Source organism: Amblyomma maculatum, chromosome 7 (genome assembly GCF_055883805.1).
Source record: "Amblyomma maculatum isolate TAMU_Amacu chromosome 7, ASM5588380v1, whole genome shotgun sequence".
Taxonomy (NCBI): Eukaryota; Metazoa; Arthropoda; class Arachnida; order Ixodida; family Ixodidae; genus Amblyomma; species Amblyomma maculatum.
The window spans coordinates 86,103,123-86,120,541 of NC_139350.1; the positions used below are offsets into that span (position 1 = coordinate 86,103,123).

The 17,419-nt window shown below is 47.9% G+C and overlaps 2 pseudogenes; one reads left to right on the forward strand and one right to left on the reverse strand.

Annotated features, from left to right (window-relative positions):
* Positions 1–2,653: 2,653 nt before the first annotated feature.
* LOC146183867 (uncharacterized) lies at positions 2,654–5,826 on the forward strand (annotated as a pseudogene).
* A 1,822-nt stretch (positions 5,827–7,648) lies between these two features.
* Positions 7,649–11,019, reverse strand: LOC146183868 (uncharacterized; annotated as a pseudogene).
* Between the last annotated feature and the right edge of the window lie 6,400 nt (positions 11,020–17,419).

A 17,419-nucleotide genomic window follows, 5' to 3' on the forward strand; every position in this document is an offset into this window, starting at 1 on the left:
ATCCTGGTCAAGTTGGAAGGATGAGATGGCTGCTGCAGTGTTGGACTGTCTTCGCACGAAGACGTAGCAGCGGTGTTTGGCAAGCGGTCGAAGCGGGGAGTAATGCGACGGTGTTTTGCTTGCTCAAACTGCCGGCAAACTTGGATGACTGAGTCGACCGTCGGACAGTCTTTGCAAAGCAGCAAATTGTAAACATCGTTTACAATGCCCTTTAATATGTGGCCCACTTTGTCTGACTCGGACATGGCGCTGTTCACTTTTCGGCATAAGGCTAGAATGTCTTGAATATAAGACAAATATGATTCCGTGGAAGACTGGGCACGGGATGTGAGGTCTTTTTGTGCACCGAGCTTGCGTCCGATCGGCTTGTCGAATAGATCGCGAAGCTTCTCTTTGCACATATCCCAGGATGTGATATCATCTTCATGCGTCTCAAACCAGACGCGCGCCGTACCCGCCAGATAGAAGATGACGTTTGCGAGCATGAGGTTCGCGTCCCAATGATTGTGCTTGCTTACTCGCTCGTACATACCGATCCAGTCTTCTACGTCGACATGGTCGGTGCTGCAAAAGGTACCCGGATCACGAGGCTGCGTCGTGACGACTGTGGAAGCCGGTGGTGCAGCTGAAGATGATGCCGCGTCGGTTGGCATAGTGATGGTACCAATCTGGCGGCCACTACGGAGATCCAGGTTTCCTACTGGTGCACTTCCAGCAATCCTCCACCAAATGTTAAGGGAAACTTACGCAGCGATAAACGCCAGATAACTCTCAGAAGCACACACCACCAGAACAAACCCAGCTTAGCCTGAGCGTCTTCTTCTTCACAACACCACACCAGTGCGTCGTCGTCATCTAGATATTGTGCACCGCAAAAATATGCTCCAAAACAATACATTATTAGGTTCAGTATAATATCGAATCGAGCAAAAAGCTCCTCTGATCAAGACCGAAAGATCATGTACTTACGCATGTTTAGGTGAACTTCGGCACGAAGAACCTGTACAGAGCGGCTGCACCCATCAGCTGCATATGTGAGCTGTTCTTTTCAAACGCTGACTGCTGCAGGGGGTTGAGACAGATTGCATTTTGTGCGAAATAAAAGCGGACGACAAATTTAGGCAGTAGGCATCGCGCCCATACGGAGGCTGCCCGTCGATTGAGTGGCGCCGCGCATTTTAGCTCAAGCGGGAGGTGTTTTCCCGCCATTTGGACACGTGACCTCAAGAAGGGGGGAGGGGGGACAACCATGGGTTTGCTTAGGGTTATGTTAGAGGTTAACTTTATGATGAGGTTGTTTTAATACAGAGGCTACCATTTAACCATAATAAAATGAACAATTACATTCGTAGGTTCATAGCAGTTCACCGCGCAAATCTTAGGCACTTAATACTAAGTATGCTTCAAACAGACAATCAGCGCCTACCAGTTCACAAATTCAAGCATAAGTTCATGACAACTCGCGATCAACTACACAGTGTACCATCCGCGCCGCGGCTCAATTAGCTCGCGGTTAAAGCTTTATTTCAAAATGTGCATAAATAACAGATAATTTCACCTTCTGTTGCGCGATGTATAATTATATAAGCAGGCTCAAATGATATAGTGTCAATATATATCATGCACGCGGTATAATTCAATGTTGCATAAAAATAGCTGATTCAATGATACGAATTTTCCACTTTTCTCCAGCGTTGTCGACTGCCTCATGGAACGTAGAGGGGAAACCTGCTGTATTGCAGGAAACTTTACTTTGATATGCACAATGTTATTTAATGATATATTATGGCAGCAGTGAATACGCGGCTGGGGAAAAGGGGATTCGAGGAACTTTATATATATTCTGGCATTTCATGCCATATTTCTGCGTGTGAGGCTGACGTTGAAGAATTTAACACAATGTAGACCGCCACTGGTGCAGGAGCCGATCGATCCTCGTCATGTTACGCGGGATTCTCAAAATGCAATCCCTTTGAATTTTCTCAAAAGAACCAAATGTTACTTCTTGCACAATGCTTGTGTTCGCAGGAAGTTGCGTTCGACAGGCGAATCGTCCAGGCGATCGGCTCTTTACGTGTCTTTCATTTTTATTCGGAAACTGTCAAGGTCACATTTGTGTTCTGGATAAAGACAGTCGGTCTCGGCATATTGATATATCACGAATAAAGCTTTCCTAATCCCCGTGTTTTAACTGAGGCGGGCAAATATTTATCTCAAGCTGTTCCATTTATCCTCATGTCGGCAATATCCCCGAGTCTCGTCTATCGAGAGTGCAGCATATATGTATATATGCGAAAGGTTACAGCTCATTTGGTCCAAAAGCCACCTCGCTAACTCGGTTCTCGCTTGAGTATATATATATATATTGTTACGGAGCACAGTATATCGAGACGACGACGACGTGCTGATGTGAAGTAGTGAAGAAGACGACGCTCAAGCGCAGCTAACTTCGTTCTGTGGTGTGCGGTGTGTGGTGTGCGTCTAAGAGTGAACTAGCGTTTACCACTGTGTTCTTTCCTTAACATTTGGTGGAGGATTGCTGGACGTACGTAAGTCGCCAAACCTGGATCTCCGTAGTGGCCGCCGGATCGGTACAATCACTATGCAGTCCGACGCGACACCTTCAGCGGCACCATCAGCTCCCACCGTCGTCATGACGCAGCCTCGCGATTCAGCCACCTTTTGCGGCACCGACCACATCGACTTAGAAGACTGGCTCGCCATGTACGAGCGGGTCAGCAAGCACAACCGTTGGGACGCGACCCTCATGCTCGCCAACGTAATCTTCTATCTGGCAGGTACGGCGCGCGTCTGGTTCGAGACGCATGAAAACGATATCACATCGTGGGAGATGTGCAAGGAGAAGCTTCGAGACCTATTTGGCAAGCCGATCGGACGCAAGCTTGGCGCACAAAAAGATCTCGCATACCGTGCCCAGTCTTCGACGGAATCGTACTTGTCTTATATCCAAGACATTCTAGCACTATGCCGAAAGGTAGACAACGCCATGTCGGAAATAGACAAGGTGGGCCACATATTAAAGGGAATTGCAGACGATGTTTATAATCTGCTGCTTTGCTAAGATTGTCCAACGGTCGACTCAGTTATCCAAGTTTGCCGCCAGTTTGAACAAGCAAAACACCGCCGTATTACTCACCGCTTCGAACGCTTGCCAAACACAGCTGCTACGTCCTCAGGCGAAGATAGTCCAACCTTACAGCAGCCATCTCATCCCTCCAACTTGACCAGGATTGTTCGTCGAGAGATAGAGGCTATGACACCCGTTGCGTTCGCTCCTCAACCAGCGGACGCTACTATAGCCTTAATCCAATCTGTCGTTCGCCAGGAGTCGAGTTTTGTCGAGTATTGTCGAGTTTTGTCTGAAATATTCAGAACGTGGTAGTAAATATGGAGATGCGGTTCAGGCTCCCGCCGGGATCTGTGACAGATGCTGCGTGCCTTTACTTTCCTATAAACAATTTACAATTAACTGCGGTTGTCCACCGAAATAGAGAGATAGAAAGAATGAGAAGATGTTGTATCCCGTCGAATGTCAAGGGGAAGCTTGAGCGTCCCCCTAATTCTTATTTCCCACTTTCAATTATTATTAACTATTCCATCGTATCACTGTGTAAGGCCGTGGAACAATTTACTCTATGCGAGTCCAGACGTGCGTAAGTGCGTGCGTGCGCATGCATGCGTCACACACGGCTTCGTGCCGATGTCGGGATAGACTATTAACTCAATAATCTCGGACATCTTGTTCATCCTAAAGTTATAGCTAATTAAAGTATGCGCGAAACTTCTGATAAAGCATAGTGCACACAGGTACCAACTTTCCCACATCTGTGTTCCTTGATTGTTTATTGATCCTGTCTCCCAATGATACGATGCATGGCTTCAGTTTCAGTTCAGTCGTTCAGTCGTGTCCGACTCTTCGTGACCCTATGGACCATGTCACGCCACGCTTTCTGGTCTCTCACTATCTTCCTAACATCACATAACTTCATCTGCAGTGCATCGAGGATGCCATCTAACCATCTTGTTCGCTGCCTACCCCTTCTCCGGCGACCCTCAACCTTTCCCAACATCAAATCTTTCTCCAGCGACTCCTCTCTTCTCATCAGATGACCAAAGTAGCTGAGCTTTAACTTTAGAATTTGACCCTACAATGAGCAGTCAGGGTTTATGGTCGACAATATCGACTGATTTGATCTTCTAGCAGTCCAAGGAACTCTCAAGAGCCTTCGCCAGCACCACAATTCAAACGCGTCAATTCTTGGGCGTCAGCCTTTTTCACAGTCCAACTCTCGCATCCATACATCACAACTGGAAAGACCATAACACGAGTTATACGGATCTTGGTTGGCAGACTAATGTTTCTGCTCTTTACTAGGCGGTCAAGGCTAACCATTGCTCTCTTTCGCAGAAGCAGGCGTCTCTTAATTTCATGGCTGCAGTCTCCTTCCGAGGTAATCTTGGAGCCCAAGAAGAGAAAATCTGTCACAGCTTCCACTTCTTGTCCCTTGATGCTCCAGGACTTGATAGGGCAAGTCGCCATGATCTCTGTCTTTTTAATGTTCAGTTTAAGCCCAAACTTCTCACTCTCTTCTTGTACGTGCATCAGAAGTCTCTTGAGTCCCACTTCATTTTCTGCCATTAATGTGGTATCATCCGCATATCTAAGGTTTTTGATACGTTTTCCAGCAATCTTCACTCCAGCTGATTAGCACGTGTTTTCTTGTGTATTCCTCTTGCAAAGTCAATGTACTTTGATTATATTTTCCCTATGGCTAGGTGGGGGCGCCTATTTGGGTTCCGCCTTGTCTTCATTATGCCCTTTGTTGTGCGCAAATGGGTATCCGAGTTAGTGGATCCCATAGGTTACGTTCCCTATTGCAAAAACCAGTGCCACTGGGTGCCAGCGCCCCAGCGCCGTACCTTATTATGGTCCCAGTATGACGCTGGACACTGGGCGCACTGGGACGCGGCATACTGGGACGCTCCGCACTGGCGGCACTGTTTGCCCGAAAAAAAGGCGTGGGATAAAAATTAAAAAGTAACGAAACAAGTTAGGTGCATAAAAAACATAAAAAAGTAAAAAAATTAGTGCACCAAGCGTGCTTCGAACTAAGTCCCTAGGTATATACCAATCACTTGCTCAGCACGCTAACCACTCGGCCACGCCGAAAACAGTGTTTGCTTTAAACGTTTCTGCATTTTATGTCATGACCCGCATTTATAAGGTTGGGACTTCATGTTTCGCAGTCTACAGGCCATTGCTACCGCTCTAACAATTGCAACTTCTTGATCATTTTAGCTTGCTGTCTGCTCTCACGACTTGCAACTAATGTTCTGGGTGCCTATGCGCGCTATTTTGTGCACTGGAATCATTTTAACATGTGGAGTTTGACATCGCTGGCAAATTTACCAACGCCGGCTCTTTGCTGGTGCTCTTCTACCGTGGGCGTAATTTTCGCTGAACACGGAGCTTTAGTAGAAGCATTCAAGGAAAAACGTGCGACCAAGCTTCAATACCGGCAAGCGCCGCAGCGATTACCCTAATTGCGTGTAACTAAACCTTATTTGTATGTAAACATTTCGGGAAGCGTGCGATGACCGAGGGCTCGGCTGCTTGATATGCAGAGTAAGAAGGAGCGCAAAAGCTTGAGAAACACGCCAAATATTATGTATTACAAGCGCTGTATGTTGTTGCTTTTTCTCTCATGGGCCCATCGCTCGGTAAACTACTCTCTTCCTGGTTTTAGTTTTTCTTCCTGCTGTTTATACTGGGCCGTGGTGCAGGCTACGCTCGCCTACGATTAAGCCCGCATTGAATATTTTGGCAGTAATCATTGTGTTAGAGTGCCCTTAAGATCAGCTGTGAAGTTGGTTATGCATGGTAGCCCACATTATTCAATTCCAGCTTTAGTAGTGCGTTAATCGTCAGTGTGTCATGAGATTGAGGCGCGGCGGTCGTTGTCTCTCTCGAAACGCTCGAAACGACCTATCGAAACATGGAAACTCTAGAAAAAAGATACTGCCTTTGTTTTCTTACAAATGCGCAACGACTTCGCAGCAAAAAGCGCTTGCTTGAACCATATTTTTCATATGCCCCCCGATGGTCGATTGAAAGTACGCTGTTGCCCTGTTGGCCCCTGAGGGATGCTACTCCGGCTGACGCCGCAGGCCGCACCGGCTATACTGGGGCACTAGGACCAGTGCGGCCCAGCGCACATAGAGCGCTTCTCCCAGTGCATCGCGGATGCCAGCGACTCACCCAGCGTCAAAAGTCTAATCCCAGCGTTTTTCTCCCATCGCACCAGTGCAGCCAGTGTCTTCCCGTTACTGCTCCAGTGAATATCGCAGACCTCCAGCGTGCCCAGCAGATCCAGTGCCGAACCAGCACGAAAATCTTACTGGTTTCGCACTGGAGACGCTGGTTTTTGCAATAGGGTTGGGCGGCCTTAACGTTTATACTGGCTTGGAAGTAGAAGGCAGATGTTTGTAGTGCATGGTCAGGGGAAAGATAGGCGCACGTGTTCGCATAGTTAGAGATGTTTGTAGACGGAGCATGAATAGCCATAGCCGTATCTAAACTCTGCGAAGCGCTCTGCTATTCTGCGCCCCTAGACATATGTGCCAAAGATATGCGAAGTGGGAGACGCCTGTTGCACCCAATCCCCCGCATGATGTAAGATACTTTCGGTGGCGCACTGAGTGTGGCGTACTCGATCCCCACCAAATTAAGACAGGCTTTACAGCTGGCATATTGATCCGCACTGTATCAACTTTGGTCAGGTCGAGTCTCACACACGTGTCCTTAAGGACTGCGTCGCAGCTTGGACATTCCGCTGCCTAGCGCCGTGACCGTTTCCGTCGCACAGAGGAAGGCCGCGCGAAGCGTTAGAACAACGTGTAGTGAAGTCCGTGGGATTGATCATTTGGCAGAATAGGAACGCGGTCGATCGTATTCTTTCGGCGACCTCGTTGTCTACTGTTCCCTATGCTAGCGCGTCTCACCTAGATATAGCCAGCTGTTAGCTCTTGGAGAGCAAAGCTTTATCCGGAGGTTGTTGACGCGACACATCTACCTGAGGGAGGTCACTTGTATACATCGAAGTGATTTGAACTAGGTTCTTGTCTTGAAAGACGCAAGCCTGCGGCTCACGCGTATATGTGTGAGCCCAAAGGAGCATTTGACTGCCTGGAAATGTGTTAGGTGGTCAGAGCTCCCGAGGGAGTCATGTTGCAGCAGCATTATTTAATACAACGTGGGCAGAAACCCACTGCATTGTATATTTCTTGCCGCTACCTTATATGCTTGGTACTGTTTGCTATTTTACTGAAACATTGTTTATTGTCCCAGTGTGCTTTGCTATTTCCATTTTTATCAATAAGATTTCTTCGGTTCCCTGCTATGTAAATGGTTGAAGTTCACGCCTATGACGTAATGATCGTTTCTACTTTCTTATCCCGGTACTTTTCAAGCAGAAGTCTTAAGTTTCTGGACCTATGCAGCATTCCTTCCATATGCAGGGCTATTCTACAAGCGGTCTCTCGGCTTAGTACATACGACACATAATTCGCTTTAATCACTTCCGATACATGTTCACGCGATACATGTTCAAATTGAACTTCCCGGTCCTCAGACGTAATATTCATGGCACAATACTGACAGGGCAGCTTCTTTAACGCGTCGTGGGCGCAAAAGCCTACGATGTATATTATCACGGGCAGAATGGACTCTTTATTTCTTACATCACGATCCGACACCTTTATACCGTACTCCTCTGTCAACTGAGCTCCGTCAAGTGTTTCAGCACATGGCTTCTGCAGTTCCTGCATATCTGGCAAAACCAAACTGTCTTGTAGCCTCAGTTTTTTCTCTGACTCAAAGACTTTATTGAAATGTGATAATTTGTTCCAGACAGCCGACGGTACTGTCCGAACCTTCCCTCTGGACTGTCGGTCTGAAATTTGCCCAGCAACACATAGTCGAAATTCAATTCTTCAAGGCAGTACCGGCACAGTTCGACAAGCGAGTAACAAGTCAGCCGCAGCGCTGCGTGGGTTTCAGTGGTTAGTGCGCCTGTATCCATCCGGATGTCTCGCCATGTGTCCAACCAATCCACAAATTTATTAAGAAATTCTATCTGCTTGTCAGTCAAACTCCTTACTGGATCCTGGAGAGGATCTCTTAGGCGCCGGCACTTGGAGGGGCTTTTCACGTTGACTATATGCACCACTTCAGTATTAGGTCAATGAAATGCGCTGTCCCTGCGGCGTAGTTAAAATTAAGCTCGTTTCTGCGCATATTTAGAGCCTCCACCACAAATGAACTAAAAACATTTAAAACCCGCTTCACATTCTGGCGCTCAATGTTGGATGGATGTAGTGCTTTGTAGCTCAATCCACAACCAAACTTTGCGAAGCTGTGTTGCTCCGAAGCGTGCAAGTCTCGAAGAGCTTTGAAAGAGGCTCCATTAACCCGAACTAACGGAGATCTACTAGGAAATTCAGGGTAGAAGATGCACGTTCCTGGATTTTTCTGGTTCAACCAGTTGTTTCGTATGCACTTCAGAAGGTGGACTGGGTCTACTACATAAAAAAGGGGTCTTGAATCGTCCACTGGGTGAGTGTACACGATGTCAACTGTTCGTGTTTTAGAAAACAAGGACATCACTTTTCTATTTATGGAATTGTTATCTGTTATTACTGCTATGACAGTAAGCCCTGCATTCTCGAGCTCCAATATTGTCTTTCTTAGGATTGCGTGCAATTGGACTGCTTCAATGTTCGATACTGGCAGAATGTGTGCGACATCCTTGTGTGATGATAGCAAGGACTGCGTCATAAAAACATGCGCAGTTTTGGCTGCTTCGGAAGAATTAGGAGCTGCCCCGGCCACCGATCCACCTTTGTACTCGAAGTACGGCTGAATATGGATATCGTCCATCATTATAGTGACAATCTTTTGATGCGGTTTCAGGAGGCTTGATCGCTTCTTCATATAACGTAAAAACCCTTCGTCGTCCTGCTCATTCGCTGGGTTGACGTTGTATTGCGAACAGATACGCATGAGTGTAGATCGATGGGGCAGTGCTAACTTGCCAGCACTGCGAATGAATCGGTAGGCGTGTGGGGAAACAGTGTATAGAATACTGGAGAATATTAAAAGCTCAGCAGAGTACCGTGCTGAATGGTCCTTCTTGTGCAATAGGTCAAGTTGCTCTTTTATAAAGCCGAGTGCTTCTGTTTTCTCTTGCGGCAAAATATCATCACACCTGAGGCTGTCCAGCAAAGAGAAAAGCAAGCTGAAACTCGCTTTGACTTTTTCATCCTTGTCGCAAATGTCTGGAGCCTTGAAACTTCTCATACTGTCTAGTGCAGTCTGAAGGCAGCGCAGATCGTCCAGCTTACACGGGATGAGCAGGTCCTTTACAGGAACTTTCACTTTCCTCCAGAAGGCAGTTACCTCCATGTTCTTGCTAACAATCACAGATCGTTCGACGTCTGGTGGATCTTCACCCTTTATGTGAACAAAGAGAACAGCATGCTCTGCTTTTACTGACATCCAGTAGGTGGAGAGATCGAGGCTTCGTAGGCGCGATACAAAGTCTTCATATGACTGAAGCTTATTTTGGCGGTCTTGTTCTTCGTGCGATAAGATGAACTGCCGAATAGCTTCTTCTAGATGCGATGCCTCGCGGCGTTTTCTCTTTGCCTCTGGCTCCTGGCGCACTGGTGCGCATTCGCTCAAATAAGCAGGGGCATTTGGAAAAATGGTCGGCACTGCGTCCTGAGTAAGCCGAGTAGCGCCCATGGGAGCTTCTATTGCCCTGCCGGTTCTTGGATTGCTGTACGTAGTAGTCGTCCTTAAGTACTCGGCCTTGAAATGGAGCTCGCACACCTGCAAACCATTCACAAAGAATAAACGGTATATTACAGGCCTTTTTTGCTTCACATCCACCTCACTTACTAAGCTATAAAAAAGAGGCTATTTGAGGTGTCTACATGGATAAAAATGCGGCTGAAGTAAAGCCGTACATATTCCTAAGAAATAATGAAGGGGACCGTGTAAACATGAAAAGACACTCTCATCCCGGCCTCGGCGGCAGCTTTTCGGTGGAGGCGAAAAGCAAGGCGTCCGTGTGCTGTGCGATGTCAATGCACGTTAAAGAACCCCAGGTGGTCGAAATTTCCGGAGTCCTCCACTACGGCGTCTCTCATAGCCCGAGTTGCTTTGGGACGTTAAACCCCACAAACCAACCACAAGACACTGTATTTTATGGCGCTTTTTATCCTTCGACAGTCGGTTATTTTTTTTTTAGCCAACGCTGGTTCTTTATCGACGAAGCGCGCTGACTAGCAAATATATTCCAGAACAATCTACAAATTACTTCGAGCGTGTGCGTGAACTGATAATACGTCCTGGCGCCCCTGGAAAAAAACGACACCACTCAAGACTTGAGCGATTTTATAGCGATGGCGCGTCTCATCACAATAAAGCGCCGCAGTCAAAGCGAACGTTACAGAAGAGAAATAAACACCCGTGACAATGTCAAGTCTTACTGACTGGCAAGTAAAAAGCACACAAGAGATCATTATATTCGCTTCAGGAAAAAACATCTCTCAAGGCATGCGCGCGGCATTATGAAGATATCGTGTCTCATTACAGCAAAGTGCCGCAGTTGAAGCGAACATTTCTGGAAATAAATAAACAGACGTTACAATGTGAAGGCTTATGCTGGCTGGCAAATCAAAAGCGCACTCGTTATTATATCGTTATAGTAGAGCAAGAACCGGACATGTTGGAGGTGGTGCTTTTAATATGACTCAAAAGTAGTAAAGACGTACACATACCTTCGGATCACGGACAGAACGGATATCGACGTCAACTCGACGAACAGCACGCTCCCACTTTGCTCTTCGGTCGTCCTTTAGGAACGAGAACACTCGAACCTTCGGCCCATTGTCGTAATTGCCGCGACAGTTGGGCACGCAGCATCGCCCCATTACGACAGTTTGCAGGGGTACACTACGCGAATATTCAGCGAACGAAACGTTTCACATAACCACACACCAGTTCACAAACGCAGACAAACACGTCTTCTCCAGTCGCAAACAGAACCAGCTCAAAAAGACACCGGCATGCCGCGATAGGCCGCGTCAGGCTTAGCAAATCATGCTCTCGCGAACGGCGTGGGCACGTCCGCGCGAGAGGAGGCGTCGGTCAAAACTGAGTGACGTCAGGGGCCACGACCAGAGAAGTGAGCAGGCCTGATAATATTCTAGAGGGCGCTGCCCCAACTCACGCCATCAACTCGCGAGGCGGTAGCTACCAACCGCGGCCTAACTCCCGCTTCTACCGCAGCTACCGCCGGGGGTGCAACGTTGGATACTATAGGAGGTGGCCTGACGGCAGGTGGAACCAACGCGGTCTCCAGGGATGCTTTCATTTCTGCTGGCGTAAAGAATGCCGTTGCAGCCGGTGCCGGAGCGGCAGTTGTACATTCTGCCTTAACATCACCCACAACCAAGTATATCGTTGCAGCCACGGCACTTCTTGCCTCACTACTAGTTATACATAGAATAACCAGGTAGCACCCCGCAATAAACAATAGTTGAACCGTATGCCGTGGCCAGAGTGAATCACTGCATAACCATAAACATAACCACAAGCACCACAACCAGCTACACCACCAGCTGAACCTAGGCAGAGCCATAGCTACTGCTATGCCACTGCCAATTTTTTCCTTCTGCATTAGTGAAATCCATGGACTTTTTTCTGCAATATTGGAGCACTCTAAACAGTAAATCGCTAATGCATTACACAAGGCACGTTTTAATTGCCAAATAACCGCCGTAAACTCTGTGGGGAACGATCTCTCATCATCCCCTTTAAGGCCGGCTTTCCCCCGGGGTAGTTACTCTAGCTATCGCGGAATGGCGCCAACATTGGTGGTTAACATTAGCTATCGAGATGGCGCCAACATCGCGGCAGCACAAGCGCCGCCCCGGATCTTGTCACCGCGCATGCGGACAAAGCCAAGTCTCTTTGGCTGGGGAACTCGATGCGAGCGGACACATCCTCACGTACATATGCCCCTCATCTAAGTGCACCACCAAAATCGACCTCACCCTTAACAGTGGACCCATACCCGAACACGACGAGATTCGAGTACTGGGCCTTTTTATTCACAAACATCGTAGAGCTGACACAACACTGGCCAACTTGCATATGGTGGGGGACGAGTTGGGCCGCATGGTCCGCCGGGTTTCGAACAAGGTTACGAGATTACAAAGTTACGAACAAGGTTTCGCAAGGGTTACGATGCGAAGACGCCTTGCGGCTGGCGCATGCATTTGTAAACATTCGAGTCCTATACTCGGCTTCATACCTCCACCAGCGCAAATTTGACGAGAATGCACTAGAAGTCATTCCCCTTAAAATATACAAACGTGCCCTCGACCTGCCGGTCAACATCTCCAACGAGCGCCTACTTGGCCTGGGGATGGTGAACACCTTTAATGAACTGCGAGAGGCACACTTGATGAACCAATACAGACTGTGTAAAACGCTGTCGGGTTGCCGTCTCCTTGCCCGACTACACATCCACCACTCGATACACTCGGAAGAGCGCGTACATATCCCAACAGAGTGAACATGCTTCGCACGTACATCATCTCCTGGCCAACATGACACGAGAGGACCATAGTGGCAGACGTCCCGCGCAGGCGGAAGCATTGGCTCGCCACTACAGCCACAAACAGGGAGTCTTCTACATGGACGCCTCCGGCCCGCACCATGGGGGTTGGTACACGGCCGCAGTCATTCAGCAAAACACTGTAATAAACGGACTCACTTTCCGGGCACACAACATAACACACGCGGAAGAGGTCACCATCGCGCTAGCCGCCGCAGATCAGGACTCACGGGTCATCATGACCGACTCGAGGGGTGCCTGCCGCAATATCGAGCAGGGGTACATATCGTACTTCGCCAGCAATATTTTACAAAACAGCAATTATCTCTGTGCCCCCGCGCATCGAACGATTATCTGGACTCCGGTTCGTGAGCACACCGCAACGATGTGCTCAGAAATGACCAAAGGCCAACACTGAACGCCAGCCCTTCTTTTGTAACTAAATACTCTCTTTCAAACATAAACAATATTCTGCGGAAATACCATTCCATGCTAGCGTGTAACGAACGTGTGAAGAAAATATTCCTCGCAGGCACCAAGGGTAACATAAAAACGTAACGCAAACCTCAGAGATATTTAGTACATTCTAAACTCGGCAACAAGCATCCAACACAACCACACCCTTGCTCTCGACCTAGATGTAAAATGTGCAGTCATATACAAAAAGGCCCCACAGTTAAAAGCAATGCAAGCAATTTCACTTTTCACATAAAATCAGGCTTTAACTGCAGATCTTCAAACGTCGTCTAGCTTCTGGAATGCTCCTTCTGTCATAAACAGTAGATCAGAGAGACAGGGCAAGCAATGAACGTAAGACTTAATGGTCATCGGGCAGACACAGGCAAAAATTTTCCGAAAGCAGTTTCCCAGCATTTCAATTTGCAAGGGACAGCAAATATAGAGAGGCATATCTAATCCATAAGTTTAGAACACTGGAACCAGCAGGAATAAATATCTCTAAAGGAATGTTAGAATCCCTCAAGTATATTCCCTCTGCACCATAACTACTTTGGAAAACAATCCCATAAAGTGTGAATTGCAGAGTTTTTTCACCGCATATGTACATTATATTCCCCTCCGCAATAGTATAAGCTGCACATGCTTTTCCAAACAATTTCCTCCTTATCTCTTGCTACTCGAGTTTGCCCTGGAACCTTTTCTTTTGCATGTCAGTTGTGGTACACTAATTATGTGGTTATTACTCTGCTACTTTGCACCCCCCTCCCTTTGCAGAAAGTTTTAAGAATTGTTCCCCTTAGATCTATTCCTTATCAGGGCCCTTTGCAAAGCCTGTCCCTTCGTAAGAAGGTGTATCTGCACCATATCTGCTTAAGTGGTCACTAATCATCCACCGGGTATTGTTGCTTTTCCTGATACTGCGGCATTTATTTCTTTTGCAGGCCACAGGATCCCTGGTTCCAGGCTAAGAAATACCTACTGAAGAAATTTTTTTTCACTCCATGATCTACTTTCTTTTCACCCATTTTCCCCGTCCACACTGCTTGACCTACTTTCTTCTCACCCACTATGGAGGAAGATGAAGTGCCGCCTGAATCAGACGTGTTACCAGTGCGGTCCATCAGATTCGTCCATTTCACCAACGATGCAGCTTTGCTGCATGTGCTGATAAACCACCAGCTGTTCTCCAAGTCGCACCGGTGATAGTTGTCCTTCACTGAAGCTTGGACTCGAACTCATGGAACGCCTTCGTCCTCCAGGCACCACGTCTCCCATTAAACGAGCTGCCCAATTGACATCTGAGTCAGAAACATGCCTCCAAGGAACTGCCCACAAGAGAGGGCGCCTTCTCAGCCTGGACAGTCACCGATTTACAAGGTGGTGGTGAAGCCGCGTGAGTGCTTTGATGTTACAACTTTGTCTCACCGTCTTCTCCAACCAACACTTGACAAATGCCTTGGAACGACGGGATTTCAAGGCTTCGCTATTCACTGTCCTAATAGCAGTATACCCGTCTGGGTGCGCTCCCTTTCCGACGTTGATCGGCTCCTGGAATTGAAAACTCTGCCTGCCTCTGACATACCCGACACAACCGTGTTGGCAGTACAAGCTTATCTTGCATCCTGATCGGATCTTCGACGTTATGTCGTTTCTAGTGTCGACCCGGATATCGCCCCCAAAGATCTCGCGTCTTTATTAGACTGTTCTACACACAAGGTGGTAGAAGCACGCTACATAGGTAAAGGACGTACATGTCTGGTTACGCTGCAAGGGCCTCTGTCTCCTCCGGCGCGCATCTCACTTTATGGGGGAATCTTGCAGCACCTCCTGTACAAACCCGGAGTGGTGCATTGTTATCGGTGCTTCCACCCGGGCCACATGAGAGCTTCCTGCCCATCTCTAGCACCCATCTCTACGAAGGACTCTGATTCCAAAGAATATCGCTGTGGCCTTTGCCGTCAATACGACCATGACATTACGTCCAAAGACTGCCCAGTAAAGCGCCGCGCCATAGAGAAATGCCGCATGCGCTCCCAGAAACATCGCGTGAAGCCAACTTTAGAGTCACCAAATGATCCCTTGCCAACATCGAACCGTTTTTCACTGCTTCAACTTAACGAAGATGAGACCATTGCAAAACCTGCTGTAAATGAAGGTTCCTCCGCGACACGAAGATATGATCATGTATTACGGCGTGACAAAACACGCTCCGCTAGAAGACTCCAAAACTAGGAGCTCGCAGATGAACCTACAGACGAAATTGTCGAATTGGACAAAGAACTTACAGTTCTGCAGGAGCAGGTTCAACGTCTCTCCCAAAGACGATCCTTGCTTGCACGATCGTTTATTCGTCCTTCTGATCATCCTCCTACTACGTCTCAATCACCTGCTCACAGTTCGCTTGCCCCTTGTGAACCACAAGCACCTGCCGCATTGTCTCCTGTGGCATTTCGCTCCATTTCGTGGCACAGCAGCTGCAACAACTAACAAAGGTGCTAATTGCTAATCTTACTCCAGTTTCCTAAACATGGATCCAACACTGAAGAGCAACAGCTACGTGTTGCAATGGAAATGCCGTGGTTTCGTCACCAAGGCAGGCGAGATCCGCACACGACTGCGCATTGGTAAACTTCCTGCATGGGCATTGCTTTTACAAGAAACAAATGCTCTACCCCCGCTTTCCGGCTTCATTACCTACTCTTGCCCGAGCATTCCAGACTGCCGATGCAGTGCTACGTCCAAGACACCTGGCAAAGCGGTCATATATGTAGCCGACTGTTACACCCAAACTGAGGTTTCACTGGCATTATGGTGCAACAAATGGCAAGAGGTAGTGGCTGTGCTAGTTCGCCTCCCCCGAACCAATATAATTTTTGTCTCGTGTTACATACGTCCGTACAGTGGTGGAGCACCTAAAATAGAGCTGGAATAGATTGCGCACCTTCGTTACAAATACCCGGGATGTCCTATTTTGGTTGGAGGGGACTTTAATGCCCCGCATCAAACCTGGGGTTATCCCTCTTCTACTGTGCAGGTAAGTGCAGTGTTAGGCGCATTTACTGATGCAGATTTTACTCACCAGGCACCACAACACGATGTTGGAATGGTCCCCGTTCACTGCCTTCCTCTCCAGACCTCACATGGTGGTGTGGTGCACGTGCTGTTTCATGGGATCGAGAACTAGACTGTTGGGTTAATGACCATTATCCATTACTCATTGGTTTAGACCCACATTACCAGCGCCGCCATAGATGCTGCTGCGTGGTCACTGAGTGGTACGTGTTCAGAACGCTACTAAACAACACTTTGCTCACAACTGTGGATCCACAGGAAGCTTTGCGCACTGCACTGCAAGCTGCAACTCATTCTAGTTGGGTAGAGGAAAACAGAACGCCTCCAGATCTGTACTTTCTTCGGCCATGGGCGGCTCGTCGCATAGCGGAATTGGCGTTTATTAGAGAACTAACTTTTAAACGTCAAGTCACGCTACACCAGCTAACAGCAGCGGCACGCCGACATGAGAAGCGCCTTTCTCGACAGCGATGGCAGGACTGGTGCGGATCTCTAAACACAACGTCTACTACTCAATCAATATGGCGCACATTCCGGTCCATGGAAATTGGCAGGCGTTCAAAGGACCCCGCAGGCAATGCCTGTCTAGCATCTGGACAGTCTCCAAGCCAGTTTGCATCAGTGGTGGTCAGGAATTTATTTCCGGATTTCGACCACATTCCACCTTCATTCATCAGCCCGAATAATTTCCCGTCAGAAGCGGGCTCACCTCCACGCAAAGAGGACCTTGAAGGTATTGAAAAACATTTCACAATGGCAGAGTTTATTGCAGCTATTGACCAAACGAAACCGAAGAAAGCTCGGGGACCGGATGACCTAACATACGAAGTGTTTAAAAATATTGACCAACCAGCTCTAGAGTGCCTGCTTGAGGCCCTGAATACAATTTGTACCTCTAGAGATGTCCAGACCTCTTGGAAGCATGCTGAGGTGGTGCCAATCCCTAAGCCCGGGAAGCCTCCCACTAAGTTAAGCAACCTTCGCCCAATAGTGCTTACATCCACACTTTGCAAGCTACTAGAATGCATGTTAGCTATGCGCCTGTCATGGTGGCTTGAAAGATACAACTGGTACCATCCAGCTCAGATTGGCTTTCGCCCTCATTTGGGCACTGAAGATGGGTTGGAACACCTTTCAAGTATGGTACTATTAGGAGGACGATCCCGCAAAATCCGGAC